Below are 12,055 nucleotides of genomic sequence, written 5' to 3'. Positions count from 1 at the left end.
CTCTACTGTCTCTTTTATAGAGGATTGTCAAAAATAGCTAATTCTCTGTGGCAGCTTGGTTCACATGATTCTCTGGCCACCCACCTCCTCAACTCAAGGCCTGTCTTTCAAGGCCCTGCCTTTTTTAGAGGGAAAACTCCAAGTGGCCTCCCAAGCCAAGAATGTCACTATCGGTGAGGATCTACAAAAACACACTTAGATTAGAAACATATTTATTTTGAACCGAACTTCATGTGATTTAAATGTTATTGGCTATATTTGGCAACATAGTGACTGCTAAGGTTACCGCCCTCTTTACTGCTGCTGTCTTTTGATCAGGATCAGCCCGGTGGTGGTGATGTGCATGGTGGAACCTGCCTTAGATCATTTTCTAATTTTTGTAACTTTCAAGGGAGGAGGTGAGACACATGGGATTATAACCAAATGTGATAAAGTTCTCCATCTTCTCCACTGGATTGATTTGGATTCCTACTTTGCTGTTATGACCTACAAAAAAAAAAAAAAATTGGGGGAGTGTTCTGAAAGAGATTTCATCAAATTCTTCTATTATTCTTCTAATTTTTCAGATATGGAAACTAGAGAAAAGGGAGTAACTTGTCCATGTTCTTTAATGCTGGTGAATTGTGGAGCTCAGATTGGATCCCAGGCAGCCTAGCTGCAGAGCCCTTCCCAGTCTGACGTTATAAGGTTATGTTCATATTTTCTTCTAAACATTTTATTTTATTTTTAAAGATTTTATTTGACAGAGAGAGACACAGCAAGAGAGGGAACACAAGCAGGGCGAGTGGGAGAGGGAGAAGCAGGCTTCCTGCTGAGTAGGGAGCCGCCCAATGCAGGGCTCGATCCCAGGACCCTGGGATCATGACCTGAGCTGAAGGCTTTACTGAGCCACCGACGCACCCTGTTCTGAATGTTTTAAAGTTTTGCTTTCCACATTTGAGTTTTTAATACATCTATAATTAATTTTGAGTGTGATATAATATAGATCTCCATTGTTAAAAATTGACATATAATTAACATATAATGTTATATTAGTTTCTGGTGCACAACATAATGACTGAATATTTGTATGTATTGCAAAATGATCTCCATGATAAGTGTAGTTAATATCCATGACTAGATAAAATCTTTTTCTTATGAGAATTTTTAAGATTCACTCTTACAAACTTTAAAATGTGCAATACATCACCAGGTTGTACATCACATCCCTATGATTATTTTAAAACTAGAGGCTTGTACCTTTCGATCCCCTTCACCAATTTCATCCACCCCACTCTCCACCTCAGTCAGATACCAATTTGTTCCATCTATGAGATCAGTTTTGTTTTTGTTTTTTCAGATCCCACATTTAAGTGGGGAGATCATATGATATTTGTCTTTCTCTAATTTCTCTAATTGATATTTGTCTCTTCTCTAATTTATTTCACTTAGCATAAGGCTTTCAAGGTCCATCCATGGTGCTGCAAGTAACAATATTTTATTCTTTTCTACGGCTCAATGGTATTCCATTGCCAACATTTGTTATTTCTTGTCTCTTTGATATTAGTCATTCTGACAGGCATGAGGTGATACTGTGATTTTGACTTACATTTCACTGATGACTGGTGACGTTGAGCATTCTTTCATGTATCTTTTGGCCATCTTTATGTCTTTGGAAAAATATCTACTTAGATCTTCTGCTCATTTGAAAATTGGATTTTTTTTAAGCTACTGAGTTGTATGAGTTCTTTACATATTTTGGAGATTAACTTCTTATCAGATACATAATCTACAAATATTTTCTCCCATCTAGAAGCCAGACTTTTCATTTTGTTTTGATTACTGCAGCCTTGTAATAGAGTTTGAAATCAGGGAGTGTGATGTCTCTAGCTTTTTTCTTCTTTATCCAGGTCTCCGTTTTTATAGGCATACCTCATTTTAGTGTGCTTTGCAGATATTGCATTTTTTTACAAATTGAGTGTTTTTGGCAACCCTGTGTTTCGTGAATCTATTGGCACCGCTTTTTCCAGAAGCATTTTCTCACTTCATATCTCTGTGTCACATGTTGGTAAATCTCAGTATTTCAATTTTTTTTCATTATTGTTATATTCATTATAGCAATCTTTGATCAGTAATCTTTGGTGTTACCACTGTAACTGTTCTGAGGTGGTCACAAACTGTACTCATTTGAGACCAGGGAACTTAGTTGTATAAATGTTGTGTATTCTGACTGTCCCACCTACTGGCAGTTCCTTGCCCTCCTCCCTTTCCTTGGGCCTATTCACTGAGACACAATGTTGAAATTAGGCCAATTAATAACCCTGCCATTGCCTCTAAGTGTTCAAGCAGAAGGAAGAGTCACACATCTCTCACTTCAAATAAAAAACCAGAATGATCAAGGTTAATGAGGAAGGCATGTCAAAAGCCCAGACAGGTCGAAATTAGGGCTTTTGTGTCAGTTAGCCAAGTGGTGAATACAAAGAAAAAGTTCTTGGAGGAAATTCAAAGTGCTACTTCAGTGAAGACACGATGATTAAAAAAAGCAAAACAGTCCTATTGCTGATGAGAAAGTCAGAATGGTCTGGATAGAAGAGAGAGCCAGCCACAATGTTCCCTTAAACCAAAGCCTGATCCAGAGCAAGGCCCCAACTTGCTTCAATTCTGTGAAGGCTGAGTGAGGTAAGGAAGCTGCAGAAGGAAAACCTGAAGCTAGTGGAGGTGGGTTCATGAAGTTAAAGGAAAGAAGCCATCTCCATTCCATCAAGTGCTAGGGGAAGCAGCCAGTGCTGATGTAGAAGCTGCAGCAAGTCCTCCAGTCTAGCTCAGATCACCAAGGAAGGTGGCTACACCAAACAGATTTTCAATGTAAACAAAACCGTCTTACAATGGAAGAAGATTCTATTTAGGACTTGCAAGCTAGAGAAAAGAAGTCAATGCCTAGCTTCAAAGCAGCAAACGACAGGTTGCCTCTTTTGTTAGGGGCTAATGCAGCTAGTGACTTTCAGTCAAAGTCAATGCTCACTTACATTCTGAAATTTCTACAGCCCTTAAGGATTATGCTATATATACTCTCCCTGTGCTCTGTGAATGGAACAACAAAGCCTGGATGACAGCTCTTCTGCCTACAACGTGGCTTACTGACTAGTTGAAGCCCACTGTTAAGAAAAGATGCCTTTCAAAATGTTACTTGCTCATTGACAGGGCACCTGGCCACCCTACCTCTCTGCTGGAGATGGACAATGAGATGAATGTCATTTTCATGCCTGCTAACACAACATCCATTCTCCAGAACATGGATCAATGTGTAATTTTGACCTTCAAATCCTCTTACTCAGCTATAGCTTCCATAGACTGATTCCTCTGATGGATCTGAGCAAAGTAAATTGAAAACCTGGAAAGCATTCACCATGCTAGATGCCATTAAGAACCCATTCATGATTCATGGAAAGAAGTCAGACTATCCACATGCAGGAGTTGGGAAGAAGCAGATTCCCACCCTCACGGATGACTTGGAGGGTTTAAAGGCTTCAGTGGAGGAAGTGCCTGCAAATGTGGTTGGAAAACTGAAAGAACCAGAATAGAAGCGGAGCCTAAAGATGGGACTGGATTGCTGCCATCTCATGATAGAACTTGACCAGATGAGGAGTTGCTTCTTATGGATGAGCAAAGAAAGTGGTTTCCTGAGATGGACTCTACTCCTGAAGATGCTGTGAAGACTGTTGAAATGACCACCAAAGGTCAAGAATATTATACAATCTGAGTTGATAAAGCAGCGGCAGGGTTTGAAAGGATTGACTCCAACTTTGAAAGAACCTCTGTGGATAGAATGATTTCAAACAGGATCACATGTTGTTCAGGAAAGGAAGAGTCAATGGATGTGGCAAACTAGATTGTTGCCTTATTTTAAGAAATTGTCACAACTACCCCAACCTTCAAGCAACCACCATGGACATCAAGGCAAGACCCTCCAGCAAAAAGATGATTCACTGAAAGCTTAGATGATAGAATTTTTAAAAAATTTTTTATTTGTTTGAGAGAGAGGGAGTGAGACCATGAGTGGTGGGAGGGGCAGAGGGAGAAGCAGACTACCAGCTGAGCTGGCATCCCCATGCAGGACCCAGAGATCATGACTTGAGCCAAAGTCAGATGTTTAACCCACTGAGCCACCCAGGCTCCCCAGCCCTGCCACAGTCTTGAGGGCCTGAGGGAGGGCAAATGGAGAAGCCCAAGTCCCACTGCTGGGGGAATCATGGTGACCACGGGGCCCACACCAGCTTCCCTGTGGCTGCCATGACCTCTTGCAGACCCGCCCCAGCTCCCTGAGCGCCCAGTTCAGGCATCACTACCTCACTCTCTTGGACCAGCCCAGGCCAGCCTGGCTGTGCCTCCCGCACCCCCACCAGCCAGCTGGAACCACGCACATCTGCCTCACCGTGAATGGCTCCTCTCACCACCCAGGAGCTCCACTGGGTCAAGAGGAAAATCCCGGCTGTTGGCAAACAGGCACGTGGGATCCGCTAGGCACAGGCACTAAGTACTAACCCAGCATCTCGGCAGGACCTCCCGCCACCTGTGTTCTGCAGGTACTCCTGATGAATAATCATATTCCACGTTTGAGAAACGGAGGCGCAGAAAGGATAGGTGACCTGGCCGAGGGCACACAGCCAGCTTGGGGTGGTGGCCGGAGTCAGACCCTTCGCTATCAGGTTGTGCGGGGTCAGCGGTGAGGACGCTGGTCCAGCCACGAAGCGAAGCGAGACCCGAGGTGGGAGCGATCGCACGCAGCCAAAGGCAAGAGGCTTCCGAAGGTGAAGGGGTGGGAAACTTCCACTCCGGCAGCCCTCCCGGCCTCCGGAGTGCAGCCCCCCAAGTGCTGGGCTGGGGCTCCAGGGCCAGCAGTCGAGGAGGACATCAGCCTCGGTCCCAGAGCCGCTGCCCAGGAGCTTCTGTCGTAGGTTGGGTCTGGCTGAGGCCACGGCCAGGAGGTTCCTCCCGAGTGAAGGGGGGAGCCAGCCCCGCTACCACCTCCAAGCTGGTCTTGAGCTCTCCTCATCCCCATTCTCTCCGTCTTCCTTTTTCTTACCTGACCTCCCCCTGGCCAGGACTTGAGCTCCGGTCGCCCACAGGCCTCTTCCCCGAACATATCCACCGAACAGGCTCCCGTGTGCGGGTCCTTCTCCAAATTCACGCAGGGCCCTTCTCCGGCCTGCCCTGTGCCCCAGGCCGCGGACTCGCCGTCCCGAGCGCGGTGCAGCTCCTCCAGTGGTAAATGGGGGCACAGGAGGGGAGAGGGTTGGGGGAGAGGGTGGGGGCCGGTTTTGGGTTCCCGCCCAGCTTTGCCTCCAGGATGAAGCTCCCCTGGGCCCAGACGACACCACATTCCCCTCCGGCCTCCAGGGCCCGAGCCCCCAGGGCTGGAAATAGCTTCCAGGGTGGGTGGCTAGCGGCTGGGGGTCTCCCCAGACTCACTCTCCCCGCCCCACCCCTGCCGGCAGCTCCAGACCCCGCCTTCCGCACACTCTTCCTCTGACCGGCTGCAACGAGACGTTTCTTGTTGGACTGTCTGATCCATCAGACCCCTCCTTCCGTGTGTCTGTGAGTTAGGGATCATCAGCATGATTTTCTTTCTGTCTTTAAATTAAAAAAAAAATGTCGCAGCTTTATTTTATACTATCCTCTGTTTCTGACCTACCAGCTGAGAGTCCCCGTGTCTGCTTTGTCTTTGGTGGACTTGCCTGTTTGCCATCAAGGGAAAGTTGTTCACTGGGTCAAATTTAGAAACATCTAAACAACACACAATGCCTTAAAACAAAACGCTTTAAAAAATATCAAAATCGGGGTGCCTGGGTGGCTCAGTGGGTTAAGCCACTGCCTTCGGCTCAGGTCATGATCTCAGGGTCCTAGGATCGAGTCCTGCATCGGGCTCTCTGCTCAGCAGGGAGCCTGCTTCCCCCTCTCTCTCTGCCTGCTTCTCTACTTGTGATCTCTCTCTGTCAAATAAATACATAAAATGTTTAAAAAAAATCAAAATCTAAAAATTGGTTGCAAAATGTAAACTTTCTTAATCTATGAATTTAGGGATAATCTAATGCAAATATTATGAAGTTGGAATGGGGTGCTGTTGTTTAGGGTTTTTTTTAATGTTTTTTAAAAACGAGTCAGTTTGTTCAGTAACTATTAAATTACTCCTACAGACTTCTCCTACCCGCTCACGTGTTTCAGTATGGTCTCTAGAAATGTCGCTGCTGGGCAGAAGCAGTTTTCACGGCTGTGACCACATCCACGCCAGATTTCAGTGACAGCTCCAGTCATGGTGGCCCTCTTCTTTAGGTCAAAATACAAGAATTATACCATTTAATTCTAGAGGATTGGCTGATGTGGATGCAAGGAACACATGCAGATGGTTGTGAATGTTGGGGTCCTCGCTGCCGGGAGCCGAGTCACACCTGCAGGTGACCCTCGATCCTGGAGCCCTCACGGTGTGATCTTCTTCCTTCCTGGTGGGCCGGATGACCCCAGGGACCCCCTGACACTTCCGGACCCCTGTGGGCGGCCGGTGGAGCAGCGGGAGCAAGAGGGCCCCTTGGGAAAGGCGGGTTGTTGGATTCGATGTTGGCCAGCAGGAGTCTGCAGGGATCACTTCTTAGCTCCTCGAGCTTTCTCTCGGTCAGCAGGCGGCCACCCAGGCTTCCGGAGCTCTCTTCTCATGAAGGACCTCCCAGGGACAGTGGCAGTGCTTCTCTCCAGCTCTCTGCCCAGGTCTTTGACCATTTTCCCATAGAGGTTGCGAATCTGACTCATGTAGCTCATGGGTCTGCACAGGCTGGCCAGTTTCTTCTCGACTGCCAAGCGGGGCATTTCCTTTTCAGACCATCTTCTCTGAAGTTGCAAGATGTGTTCTTGATGTAATTCAGGCAGAATGTGAAGCTGCAGCCACGGAATCTCACTTTTAAGCTGTCAATTTTCATGCAGGAAATTTTTCTTGAGAGCATATTTCCAAAGCAAGACCCCTAATCTAGCATACCACACCGGGAAGGTTTGCTAACATGTGCACCTTTGTATTCTGAACCCATGGGGCCAGTAAGCGAAGTTTTGACAAAGAAATCATAGTATGTACATAGACAGGGGGGAGTGCCAGTAAAAATGAGGAAAATAGCAAATTGATCATGAAGTAAAGCTCTCTTTGTTCTCTCCTCATTTTCTTTCCTGTCTTGCTCAGATTTCTGGTAATTTCCATAGGAAAGTGATGCTGGATTACATTTTCTTCAATTTCCTACAGTACAATATTTAACAGGGAAAGAAGATGATTAGAACTTTTTCTAGGAGAGATTAGATGTAATTCAGCTTAAAAGTGAGATGGCATTGGGGTGCCTGGGTGGCGCAGTGGGGTAAGCCTCGGACTCCTGGTTTTGGCTCATGTCCGGATCTCAGAGTCTGTTTAAGGCTCCAAGCTCAGTGCAGAGTCAGCATAAAATTTCTCTCTCCCTCTCCCTCTGTCCCTCCCCCTGCTCCCTCTCTCTCTCAAATAAATAAATCTCAAAAAAAAAAAAAAAAAAGGTGAGATTGCACTATCAACATTCAATCCACAGTCACACCCATAGCTCAAGAAAAGAAATGGGAACGCTGTTTTTTCTTGCACTAGATGGCAATGTTTCTCTGCAAACCAAACCAGATTTCAGGCTCTCGGACAAGCCTGCCGATTCCCCTAGGGGGTGCCGGAGGGCTCCCAGTAGTGTTGCTGACTCCAGGAGACAAATTAGAAGTGGTACAGGCTTCTGTGGACCTAGGGAGGAGAGCTGTGGAGGTCCCCTGAGGCTGGCGACCAAGTTAGAAGGAGGGAAGGGAAGACAGTGAGTGGGGGAAGAGAAGAGAGGGATTCTCCATTGCAGCAAACATCTCGGTGAAAACACAATGGGAAGCAGGTGCTTTTCTGAGCAAATAGCCTCCAACTTAACTTTAGATCTGAGATTGGGTCTTGATTTCCTTCTCTTTGATGTACCACATTCTTCACCTGATTGTGTTGGAAAGAATCCAAATGAGAGGCAGGGCTGTGTTAGGTCTTAGGTCTTAGACGGACTCAGGGTTCAGTGCACCTTACAAGATGCTTACCTTCTCATGTCCCTGTGCCTCCCAATTCGAAGAGTTTCTTCCTAGTACCTTCCTTTTAGTATCACCACTTCTATCAGTAGATATTACGGAGATAAGTCCACGTTAAAAAAAATCGTGCTAACACTTTGGTAGGTACAAAGAAGTATTTGGTATTCTGAATACTGAATAAAAGTATTGGGGCATCAAAAATAATACATTCAGCTCTCTATGTAGGAAGGGGCTGTATTTTCAAATCTTTGGACCTAAAAATACATTTTCTAATTAACATTTTATATGGTGGTTAGTTTTCCAAATTAACCATTAATATCACTACATTTTATCATTTCCCTCTATCATTAGGGTAATCTACAGTTATTATCCAAAATACAAACACAAAGAAAAATATTGTAATCTCCCCAAATTCCATTTCCTGAGATAATCACCGCTAACATTTTAGTGCCAATAGTTTTCTCTGTGCATTCCTGAAAATTGTCATAATTTTTAGTTATCAGAAGCATTTCCCTTCACCGATAGAAATTCTTCAAACCTGTGAACTCATTTGATTTCTGACCTCCCTTTCTTTATCTGCAAAGTGGAAGTAATGAGATTCCCTACGACACAGGATTAATCATAAAGGAGGTAACACAGGTAACATGATGGCCATGGGGACAGTCACATAGGAAATGGCCAGTAAGTATTAGTTTTAATCTTGTTGTTACTCTTGTTATGTAAACCTTTCTCCTATTACAAAATGAATATAAAAAGTTTGAAAAATAAGTAACATAAGTAATGTAAAAAATCATGTGTAATCCCACCACATGGAGATAATCATTGCTAACATTTCACATTTAGTTTTAAAGATTTTTATTTCGATTGTTTTACAAAGAGAGAGCTAGCGGTGTGGGTGTGGGTGGGGCAGGGGGGCAAAGGGAGAGAGAGAGAATCTTTTTGTTTTTTAAAGATTTTATTTATTTATTTGACACAGAGAGAGAGAGAGAGAGATCACAAGTAGGCAGAGAGGCAGGCAGAGAGAGAGGGGGAAGCAGGCTCCCCACTGAGCAGAGAGCCCAATGTGTCGCTGGATCCCAGGACCCTGAGATCATGACCTGAGCCAAAGGCAGAGGCTTAACCCACTGAGCCACCCAGGCACCCCAAAGAGAGGGATTCTTAAGCAGGCTCCACGCTCAATCTGGAACCCAAAAAGGGGCTCGAGCTCACGACCCTGAAATCATGACTGGAGCTGAAATCAAGAGTCAGATGCTTAATGACTGAGCCACCCATGCACCTAGAAGATTTTTATTTTTTTAAGTAATATGTACACCCAATGCTAGGCTCAAACTTAGAACCCCGAGATCAAGAGTCAGTGTTCCACTGACTGAGCCAGCAAGTTACCCCAAAGCATTCACATTTTTAATGTTTACTTTTTAAATCCAAATGGGGATCATATTCTATGGTTTTGTTTGCTACTTTTTGACCTCTAATCCAAAATTAGAAAAATATCAAAAATATCCTGATTTAATTGGCTGCAAAATACTCTCTTGTAGGAATGTATTGCAATTAACAATTTCCCTATTACTGGATGTTTGAAAGCCTTCTAATTTTTTGCTATTATAAGCATGATGTAATGAATAGTCTAGATAATAAAGCTTCATCTGCATTTGGCTTATTCCTCTGGATCAGGGCCATAGAACTTGAACTATTGAGTAACATATATGAACTATTTTTAAATTCTTGATATACATTGGCCAGATTCTCTTCAGAGTGTTTAAACTGATCTATGTTTCTTTTTTTTTTTAAGAATTTATTTATTTATTTGACAGACAGAGATCACAAGTAGCAGAGAGGCAGGCAGAGAGAGAGGAGGGAAGCAGGCTCCCTGCTGAGCAGAGATCCTGATGTGGGGCTCGATCCCAGGACTCTGAGACCATGACCTGAGCTGAAGGCAGAGGCTTAACCCACTGAGCCACCCAGGCGCTCCAACTGATCTATGTTTCCACCAGTCTCAGTGACAGTGTCTGTCACTTTAAGTATCTCCTACTTTTAAAATTTTGGCTAATTTGGAAAGTAAAACATACAACCCCATTTCACTTGGCATTACTTTGATGGACAAAAAGGTAAGATGTCTTTTTTAATTTTTTTATTGTTCCTATTGTCATCTATCTGCCCTGTGAAATATCCTTTTCTTTTGTCCATTCCCTATTGTCCTATATTTTTAATTTAATCTATTTATTTGAGAGAGAGAGAGAGAAAGAGAGCACAAGCAGTGTGGAGGGGCAGAGGGAGAGGGAAAAGCAGACTTCCTGACCATGAGATGATGACCTGAGCCAGAGACAGACATTTAACAGACTGAGCCACCCATGTACCCCCTACTGTCCTAATTTTTAAAAAGATTTATTTATTTTAGTAGACAGAGAGAAAGAACACGAGTGGGAAGGGCAGAGAGAGAAGGAGAGAGAATCTCAAACAGACTGCACTGAGCACAGGGCCTAAAATGGGGCTCGACCTCATGACCCTGAGATCATGACCTGAATGGAAACCAAGGGTCCAACACTCAACCACCTGAGCCACCCAGGTACCCTGCTGTTCTATTTTTTTAACAAGTCAGTTTGTGGTACGTTTTTATATAATACATACGCTGACTTGCTATACTGGTCATAGTAGTTATTTTTCAAAAATTGCAAGTTGCCTTTTATTGGGCTTACAGTGGAACTTTCCTATGGAAAAGAAAATATGAATTTGTAAGCAGAGGGACCTGTTCCGTGTGTGTGTGTAGGGTGGATGGGTTTTTTGTTTGTGTGTTTGGCCTTCAGCTTTTTTGTTTTGTTTTTATGCTTGAATGCACTCTTTCTCACCCAGAGATCAGTTTACCTTTTCTTCTGCAGTTAAAAAGCAATCTGTGGGGTGATGCTTTGAGACTGTGTAAGGCTCCTGTTCCCCCAACAAACTCTTACCCATTGGCTTTAGTGTCCATGGAGAATTCTTGCCTGAATCAATTATTTCATTAGTGATCGTAATATGTCCTTAATACTTTAAAACTGAACAGTTTTAAGCCATCAGGAATTTGGTTTGTATATAGTATGAGATGAAAAGTTCAAGGGGCACTTGGGCGGCTCAGTTGGTTACACATCCAACTCTTGATCTCAGTTCAGGTCTTGATCTCATGGTTATGAGTTCAAGCCCCACATTGAGCTCCATGCTAAGTGTGGTGCCTACTGAAAGAAAGAAAGAAAGAAAGAAAGAAAGAAAGAAAGAAAGAAAGAAAGAAAGAGGTAGGTACAGAGGGAGGAAGGAAGGAAGGAAGGGAGGAAGGAAGGAAAGTTCAATAGACTTTATTCTCGCCAAGCATGAATATTTCCTTTTCATTAATTAGTTTGTTTTCATTGAAAAAGTAATATGTGTGATAAAGTGCAAATAGTAAAAAAGAAAATACAGTAGAAGTAAGTTCTCTTCCCCAGTCTTTCCTTTCCCCTGTGTATTCAGTCAGTCAGTGCTTCCTGTTCCTCGTGTGACTCCAGAATTATTCTAATACACAAGAGCCATGTGGGCACGTGTGTGTCCATTCTTACATAATGGAAACATACTATACAAACTGTTATGTACCTGTTCCTTTCTTTACTTTTCTGAAGTCAATTTCTTATCATCAAGGGTATCTCAGGGTTTTTGTTTTTTGGGTTTTTTTTGTTTTGTTTCGGTTTCGTTTTTGATGACTGCAGAGAGTTATGTTGTATCAAGGATGTATGCTTATTTGACCCATTTAATGTATTTAATGAATTTAATGTAGCCTTTTGCAAGCTGGCCTAGGGATGTGCCATGCGTTCTCTTTGCTTTTTCTGTGGGACTATATGTGTTGTCCTTGGGAGCCCCTGGAGTACTTCCAACCCCCCACTAGTTGGTAAGCTTGCTGAGGGCGTTTTTCTTCTCTGTTGTATTCCCAAGTGTCCATCCCTGGGATATAAATTAGCCTCTTGTGCCCCCTAAACTTCTCTTT

Source organism: Lontra canadensis, unplaced genomic scaffold, assembly GCF_010015895.1.
Source record: "Lontra canadensis isolate GAN:19392208 unplaced genomic scaffold, GSC_riverotter_1.0 scaffold29, whole genome shotgun sequence".
NCBI lineage: Eukaryota > Metazoa > Chordata > Mammalia > Carnivora > Mustelidae > Lontra > Lontra canadensis.
The sequence above is the reverse complement of the archived record's forward strand: the minus strand, read 5'-3'. Positions refer to the sequence as shown.